This window comes from Oncorhynchus masou, unplaced genomic scaffold (assembly GCF_036934945.1).
Source record: "Oncorhynchus masou masou isolate Uvic2021 unplaced genomic scaffold, UVic_Omas_1.1 unplaced_scaffold_7923, whole genome shotgun sequence".
Lineage (NCBI taxonomy): Eukaryota > Metazoa > Chordata > Actinopteri > Salmoniformes > Salmonidae > Oncorhynchus > Oncorhynchus masou.
Genome location: NW_027014395.1, coordinates 446 through 9,513, shown reverse-complemented (window position 1 = coordinate 9,513; position 9,068 = coordinate 446). Strand labels below are relative to the sequence as shown.

At 47.7% G+C, this 9,068-nt stretch overlaps 1 pseudogene; it reads right to left on the bottom strand.

Annotated features, from left to right (window-relative positions):
• Positions 1 to 1,063: 1,063 nt before the first annotated feature.
• Positions 1,064 to 7,679, bottom strand: LOC135537482 (DNA replication licensing factor mcm2-like; annotated as a pseudogene).
• Positions 7,680 to 9,068: the final 1,389 nt, after the last annotated feature.

Genomic DNA, 9,068 nt, shown 5'->3' with positions numbered 1-9,068 from the left:
ACACCTTCATAAGGTAAAGCCAGAATATCAACTACTGAGACTTGTGTAGGAAAGGTCTTACTTTTTAATCGGAAAAAGGGGCCTTGGTAAATAGTATGCTCTGCAGTTTTAGCCTGACATTCGAACTCAGGCGGAGCAAAAAACGAGATTTCCTTAACATCAGAGATCACGCACCATTACACCTACAGATGCAGCAGCGGCGGCAGGTGACATCGTCCACAAAGGTCAATTTAGGTCCTTTAAGCTTAAAAAGGACCTACATTTATTTATAGGCAAGTCAGGCAAGTCAGTTAAGAACAAATTCTTATTTTACCAATGACGGCCTACCCCCGGCTAAACCCTAAAGCCAGACGCCGCTGGGCCAATTGTCCAACGCCCTATGGGACTCCCAATCACATCTGGTTGTGATACAGCCTGGAAATTGAACCCGGGTCTGTAGTGACACCTCCTAGCACAGAGATGCAAGTGCCTTAGACGGCGCTGCGCCACTAAAGGGATCCATGTCTTCAGTACATTCAGGGTGATGACACGCTTCAGCAAATGTCATTTATTATCAAAACATTATCCCAGAATTCTAGTCACAGACCAGAACAGGAAATCATGAAGGTCATCAGAAAGTCATTGGTCCAGAAGATAATCTGACCTGAAATCAGATTATCTAATAAAAAAATAAAACATTAAATACTCAGTTACACGTCAAAAAGTCCATTACAAAAACACACAAGCTCCAAAATGTAAAAGTAGAAAGTAGTTTGGAATGAAGGTATGTTCACAAAACAGGTACAATTTGTAACATTGACAGCATTAAAATTGGGCCATTATGTTCCCTATTAGGATTCTTCGTTTAACCAACAACAGGATGACAAACATTTACAACTATTTACATCCAGACAGGCTGTCCCCCAAAAAATCAATCACACCCCTATAGGCCCTATTCAAAAGTAGTACACTACATATGGAAAGGGTGAATTTAGAACACAGACAGAGAGGCTAGTCTTTTTTATTATTATAATTTATATTTTTTTATAAATATAAATTTATAATTTTATCCAGAGAAACAGATTTAAAACTGCTGCAGGATCAGCTTCTTCTTCGTGTCGTGAGAGAACTTGTTGGATCGGAACGTGTCGCTGTCATAGAACGCCGACAGGTTGTGGATGCTGATCTGTCTGGCCTGGGGAAGGAGAGAGCACAAACAACAATTCATAAACTATAGCAGTGTTGACAACAACATGTAACAAGATATTCTCTCATCTCCCCTCCCCAGGGGAAGAATAGAAATAGATAGAGTTGAATCAAGTTGACATTAGTGAGATTATGCCAACGGTTAGCCAACATCTCGCTAGACAACAGACGAGGGAGGAGACAAAGCCAGACTACTGGGAGATGACACCATGATTAGCAGCTTGGTATAATAGTACATTACCGAGGAAGACATTTGACACCATTCGTTAAGACAACACCATGACTAACGAACGGCCCATTACCTTGTCCACAGGTCTTTCTCTGGGATCTCGATGGTGTCCTGCTGTGCTCCGTACCGGTTCCTCTGATACGCCACCTGCTCTGACACCAGCTGCTTCAGGATGAACAGCAGCAGCTCATTGTTGTCTCGTCTGAACGCCAGGTAACGGGCAAACGTCTAGAGAGAAGAAGAAGTTGGTTTCAGAGTAAAACAGCAGCCAGTTGTCCTGTCAAAACCAGTAAATGAGGGAGGAAGAAGACAGGTTGATTTCAGGATGACACTAGAGGAAGTAACTAGCAAGCCTCCTCCTAGGACTGGTTTCCCAGACACCAATTCATATCCATTGAAAGTGAACTTTGGTCGACGACCCGAGGCCCCCAAGGTCGACTCCCATAGGCCACTAAGGTCGACGACCCCAGGCCCCTAAGGTGGAGGAGTCCGTTCCCGTGCTTACCTTCCTCTAATGTCGAGGACCCCAGGCCCCTAATGTCGGCGACCCCAGGCCCCAAGGTCGGCAGCCCCAGGCCCCCAAGGTCGACGACCCCAGGCCCCAGGTCGACGACCCCAGGCCCCTAAGGTCGACGACCCCAGGCCCCTAAGGTCGACGACCCCAGGCCCCTAAAGTGGAGGAGTCCGTTCCCGTGCTTACCTTCCTCATGCTCCTCATGACGCTGAACTTCTGAGTGTCGATGAAGCTCTCCAGCATGACTCTGATGGCCATGTTGACGTCGTCCTCCACCACGTAGTCTCGGAGTGCATCCTGGCGTGGGCCTCCGCCATGCGGATCATAGACTCGATGTGACGCACCGTGATTGGGATGCTGCCTGTCGCCTAGAGAGGAATACATAGATCACTGATAATAAACCCATGAGACACTTTCGGTGTGGCCCGGGAGCCTGTCTGTCTCCTACTCAGTAATAATATGGATTTAATAAACACACAGGACGGTACACTAACAGGGATGTGGTCAGATCCAAATAAAATCAGCTGCCTAGAAGATATGACTCACCATTGACAACAGCAGGATGCTGCTAGTCCCCTTACAGCAGACAAAGCCATTATTATTGATTCAAGGGTTAAGATCCATTCTTAAAATTATTATTTTTTAAAGTAAAAACATTCTAGTTCGCATTACGGTTGTTCAGGTCTGTCGTGATTGTCATTAATCAGTCTCTAGGCTCTGGGATCGAAAGCACGCACCCGGCTAACAGGACTGTAGTACGCAGGATTCAAACCCGAATCACACAGAGAACCTTGATTTCCAGCTTTTTTTTTTCCGTTTGTTCGGAAATAGCTAACAAGACTTTTTTTTTGTAATTGTGGCAATACGAGGCGAGTCACAGACTCACCATGGACTCTTTGCGCAGTAAAAACTGCAGATGCGAGAACCACTTTATCCTGGTCCATCTGGTTGAGTTTGGGTCGGACCCTTTCCTTGGAGTACATGATGTATTTCCTCAGCAGCTCCTGGGGGATAGGAGGCCCGTCTGTGGTGTTGGGCAGAACCACCTCCTCCAAACCAGCCATGCCACCCTCCTTGTTGCTGGGGTGATGCTTGATGTGGCTGCCCACAACGAAACGAGCCAGCATCTCATCCTGTTGTAGTAGAGAGAGAAAGAGAGAGAGAGAAAGAAAGAAAGAAAGAGAGAGAGAAAGAAAGAAAGAAAGAAAGAAAGAGAGAAAGAGAGAAAGAAAGAAAGAAAGAAAGAGAGAGAAAGAAAGAAAGAAAGAAAGAAAGAAAGAAAGAGAGAAAGAGAGAAAGAAAGAAAGAAAGAGAGAGAGAAAGAAAGAAAGAAAGAAAGAAAGAAAGAAAGAAAGAGAGAAAGAGAGAAAGAGAGAAAGAGAGAAAGAAAGAAAGAAAGAAAGAAAGAAAGAAAGAAAGAAAGAGAGAAAGAAAGAAAGAAAGAGAAGAGAGAGATTAAGGTCTGATGAGAGTTGTCAAGTTTTCAGGGTTTTTGTAGAGTATCAATTAAGCAACAGTAGTTATATTACAATCCAGTTTGTACCAATATTACAAAATGTGAAAAATGTATGAAGGAAGTTAGCATTCGGACACTAGTTGATATGCAGCTTTACCTGCACTGGGTCCACAGTATCTCTGACCACACACAGGATGTCAAAACGAGACACGATGGGCTCGGTCAGATCCACGTTCTCAGAGAAGGTCAGAGACGGGTCGTAGCGACCACCGATAGGGTTGGCAGCAGCGATGATAGTGCAGCGTGCCTGGAGAGAGGTGACGATGCCAGCCTTGGAGATGGAGATGCTCTGTTGTTCCATGGCCTCATGGATACTGGTCCTGTCTGCATCGTTCATCTGGACAGGGGAGATTTTTGTTAAGCCTCATACCGTTACCCACATCTTGAGTGGGGCCAAGAGTTACATCTGGTCACGTCACATGTTCAGGAAAATCTCATGGCCCCCAAGCCCTGACCAGAAGAGACCCCGCCCCCCAAGCCCTGACCAGAAGAGACCCCGCCCCCAAGCCCTGACCAGAAGAGACCCTGCCCCCCAAGCCCTGACCAGAAGAGACCCCGCCCCCCAAGCCCTGACCAGAAGAGACCCCGCCCCCAAGCCCTGACCAGAAGAGACCCCGCCCCCCAAGCCCTGACCAGAAGAGACCCCCCCCCCCAAGCCCTGACCAGAAGAGACTCCCCCACCCTACTCATGAGAAATGTGAATATCACAAGCTCCTCCCCCATCCATCAGCAGATGGGTATAAAAAGACCCCCCCTCACCTTATCAAACTCATCGATGAGACAGACTCCTCTGTCTGCTAACACCAGGGCTCCAGCCTCCAGGGTCCACTCCCTGGTGACCGGGTGTCTCTGTACGTAGGCGGTCAGGCCCACAGCGGAGGCTCCCTGGCCTGTGGTGAACACCGCTCTGCTGGCCACCTTCTCAACGTACTTCAAGAACTGGGACTTGGCCGTACCGGGGTCACCGCACAGGAGCACGTTAAGGTCCCCACGAACTTTGTGTTTCCCACCTAGAAGAGAGAGCATGGATGGTTTTAAATGGTGCTGTGGGTGGTTTTAAATAGTGCTGTGTGTGGTTTTAAATAGTGCTGTGGGTGGTTTTAAATAGTGCTGTGGGTGGTTTTAAATAGTGCTGTGGGTGGTTTTAAATAGTGCTGTGTGTGGTTTTAAATAGTGCTGTGTGTGGTTTTAAATAGTGCTGTGGGTGGTTTTAAATAGTGCTGTGGGTGGTTTTAAATAGTGCTGTGGGTGGTTTTAAATAGTGCTGTGGGTGGTTTTAAATAGTGCTGTGGGTGGTTTTAAATAGTGCTGTGTGTGGTTTTAAATAGTGCTGTGTGTGGCTTTAAATAGTGCTGTGGGTGGTTTTTTAAATAGTGCTGTGGGTGGTTTTAAATAGTGCTGTGTGTGGTTTTAAATAGTGCTGTGTGTGGTTTTAAATAGTGCTGTGTGTGGTTTTAAATAGTGCTGTGTGTGGTTTTAAATAGTGCTGTGGGTGGTTTTAAATAGTGCTGTGTGTGGTTTTAAATAGTGCTGTGGGTGGTTTTAAATAGTGCTGTGGGTGGTTTTAAATAGTGCTGTGGGTGGTTTTAAATAGTGCTGTGGGTGGTTTTAAATAGTGCTGTGGGTGTGTATATATATATATATTTTTACTCCTTTTTTCTTCCCAATTTCGTGATATCCAATTGGTAGTAGTTAGTCTCATCGCTGCAACTCCTGTATGGGAGAGGCGAAGGTCGAGAGCCATGCGTCCTCCGAAACACAACCAAGCCGCACTGCTTCACAACACAGCGCGCATTCAACCCAGAAGCCAGCCGCACCAATGTGTCGGAGGAAACACCGTGCACCTGGCGACCTGGTCAGCGCGCACTGCGCCCGGCCCGCCACATGAGTCGCTAGCGTGTGATTGAGACAAGGATATCCCTACCGACCAAACCCTCCCTAAGACGGAAGACGCTGGGCCAAATGTACCTCCCGGTCGCGACAGAGCCTGGGCTCTAACCCAGAATCTCTGGTGGCACAGCTAGCACTGTGATGCAGTGACTTAGACCACTGAGTCTCTGGTGGCACAGCTAGCACTGCGATGCAGTGCCTTAGACCACTGAGTCTCTGGTGGCACAGCTAGCACTGAGATGCAGTGACTTAGACCACTGAGTCTCTGGTGGCACAGCTAGCACTGTGATGCAGTGCCTTAGGACCACTGAGTCTCTGGAGGCACAGCTAGCCCTGCGATGCAGTGCTCTAGACCACTGAGTCTCTGGTGGCACAGCTAGCACTGCCATGCAGTGCCTAGACCACTGAGTCTCTGGTGGCACAGCTAGCACTGCCATGCAGCCCTTAGACCACTGAGTCTCTGGTGGCACAGCCAGCAATCGCCATGCAGCTCCTTAGACCACTGAGTCTCTGGTGGCAATAGCTAGCACTGTGATGCAGTACCTAGACGACTGAGTTCTGGTGGCACAGCTAGCACTGTGATGCAGTGCCTTAGACCACTGAGTCTGGTGGCACAGCCCTGAGATGCAGTGACTTAGACCACTGAGTCTCTGGAGGCACAGCTAGCACTGCGATGCAGTGACTTAGACCCACTGAGTCTCTGGTGGCACAGCTAGCACTGTGATGCAGCTCCTTAGGACCACTGAGTCTCTGGTGGCACAGCTAGCACTGCGATGCAGTGACTTAGACCACTGCGCCACCCAGGAGTCGTGTGTTATATTTCCCTAGTCAGGTTGTGTGATCAAAACTCTGCTCCCAAATCCCCCATTCCCTTCCCCTGAAGCATACATCTTGTGCACTCCCCCCACAGGGAATTTTTAAAGCATAGGAGTGGAACACACTTCAGGGAAAAAGGTATAGAATTGGGACCTGGGAATAGCCTGTCTATTGTCCACAAACCTGGATTCTGGGCTCTCCATCAAACAGAGCCAGAGCCAGGCCTCTTGATGTCCTCGTGGCCGTAGATGGAGGGGCCGATATCAGCAAAGATCTGCAGAGAGACAGACCAGGGGATGAATAGGGTATGTAAATGATACGAGGAACGAGCCCTTCTAGCTACGGGCATTGACAACCAACATTTTACACAATGAGCTTCTCCAGTACTTTAGTTGACCTTCTAGCCAATAGTTTTGAAAGTAGCAACCTACGAGCCAAAAGTGGTCGCCGAAAATTGCGTCTGTCACATATATGAGCACTAAAGTATGTGGACACCCCTGCAAATTAGTGGATTCGGCCACAACCACTGCTGACCGGTTTATACAATCTCCATAGACAAACAGTAGAATAGACTTACTGAAGAGCTCAGTGACTTTCAACGTGGCACCGTCATAGGATGCCACCTTTCCAACAAGTCAGTTCGTCACATTTCTGTCCTGCTAGAGCTGTGGAAACGTCGAGGAGCAACAACGGCTCAGCCACGAAGTGGTAGGCCACACAAGCTCACAGAACTGGACTGCCGAGCGCTGAAGAGCATAGTCCGTCCTCGCTTGCAACTCTCACTACCGACTTCCAAACGGCCTCTGGAAGCAACGTCAGCACACTAACTGTTCGTCGGGAGTTTTATAAAATGGGTTTCCATGGCCGAGCACAAGCCTAAGATCACCATGCCCAATGCCAAGCATCGTCTGGAGTGGCGTAAAGCTCGCCGCCATTGGGCTCTGGAGCAGTGGAAACGCGTTCTCTGGAGTGATGACGCTTCAACACATCACACCAGCAGAGTGCGGCTGAAATTGCCGAAATCCACAAATTTGAAGGGGCGTCCACATACGCACAAAAATATCTCTCTCTCTCTCCTCAGCAGGGTCCTCCTAACTCACCCCTCCCCGATGCGCCGTCCATGGCCCCCAACTCACCCTCTCCCCGATGCGCTCGTCCTTTGGCCCCCCAACTCACCCTCTCCCCGATGCGCTCGTCCTTAGGCCTCCTAACTCACCCTCTCCCCGATGCGCTCGTCCTTAGGGCCTCCTAACTCACCCTCTCCCCGATGCGCTCGTCCTTAGGCCTCCTAACTCACCCTCTCCCCGATGCGCTCGTCCTTAGGCCTCCTAACTCACCCTCTCCCCGATGCGCTCGTCCTTAGACAGCGCCACGATGGCCTTGACGTCCTCGTCAGTGAGCTCGGCCACGGCCACCTTGTTGTCTCTCCGAGCGATGTGATTGGCCATGATGACCGTAGCGAACACTGGGAAGCCGTTGGCCATGTTCAGAGAGCCGTCGTAGTTGTTGTTGTAGATGCCCGTCAGTTCCTGCGAGGGAGAAATAAAAAGTTAGAAATGTTACTTTTGGGAGAAAAAAAATAAAAATTAAATTAAAAAGTATCGCTCTGAGCTTTTTTAGAATTTTTGCCCCAAATATGAAGAGTTGCTTTGGTATTTTTACTAGTATGAACAAACACATGAATGTTCAAAACGGGGAGAATCAACATGGTACATCTACCTATGAAACCATGCGTTATAATGGAGTCCTCAGGTACATCTACCTATGAAACCATGCTTTATAATGGAGTCCTCAGGTACATCTACCTATGAAACCATGCTTTATAATGGAGTCCTCAGGTACATCTACCTATGAAACCATGCTTTATAATGGAGTCCTCAGGTACATCTACCTATGAAACCGTACGTTATAATGTGAGTCCTCAGGTACATCTACCTATGAAACCGTACGTTATAATGGAGTCCTCAGGTCCCTACATCTACCTATGAAACCATGCTTTATAATGGAGTCCTCAGGTACATCTACCTATGAAACCATACGTTATAATGGAGTCCTCAGGTCCCTGTACATCTACCTATGAAACCATGCTTTATAATGGAGTCCTCAGGTACATCTACCTATGAAACCGTACGTTATAATGGAGTCCTCAGGTACATCTACCTATGAAACCATGCGTTATAATGGAGTCCTCAGGTACATCTACCTATGAAACCATGCGTTATAATGGAGTCCTCAGGTACATCTACCTATGAAACCGTACGTTATAATGGAGTCCTCAGGTACATCTACCTATGAAACCGTACGTTATAATGGAGTCCTCAGGTACATCTACCTATGAAACCGTACGTTATAATGGAGTCCTCAGGTACATCTACCTATGAAACCATGCGTTATAATGGAGTCCTCAGGTACAGCTACCTATGAAACCGTACGTTATAATGGAGTCCTCAGGTACAGCTACCTATGAAACCGTACGTTATAATGGAGTCCTCAGGTACATCTACCTATGAAACCATGCGTTATAATGGAGTCCTCAGGTACAGCTACCTATGAAACCATGCGTTATAATGGAGTCCTCAGGTACATCTACCTATGAAACCGTACTTTATAATGGAGTCCTCAGGTCCCTGTACATCTACCTATGAAACCATGCGTTATAATGGAGTCCTCAGGTACAGCTACCTATGAAACCATGCGTTATAATGGAGTCCTCAGGACATCTACCTATGAAACCATGCTATAATGGAGTCCTCAGGTACATCTACCTATGAAACCATGCGTTATAATGGAGTCCTCAGGTACATCTACCTATGAAACCATGCGTTATAATGGAGTCCTCAGGGTACATCTACCTATGAAACCGTGCGTTATAATGGAGTCCTCAGGTACAGCTACCTATGAAACCATGCGTTATAATG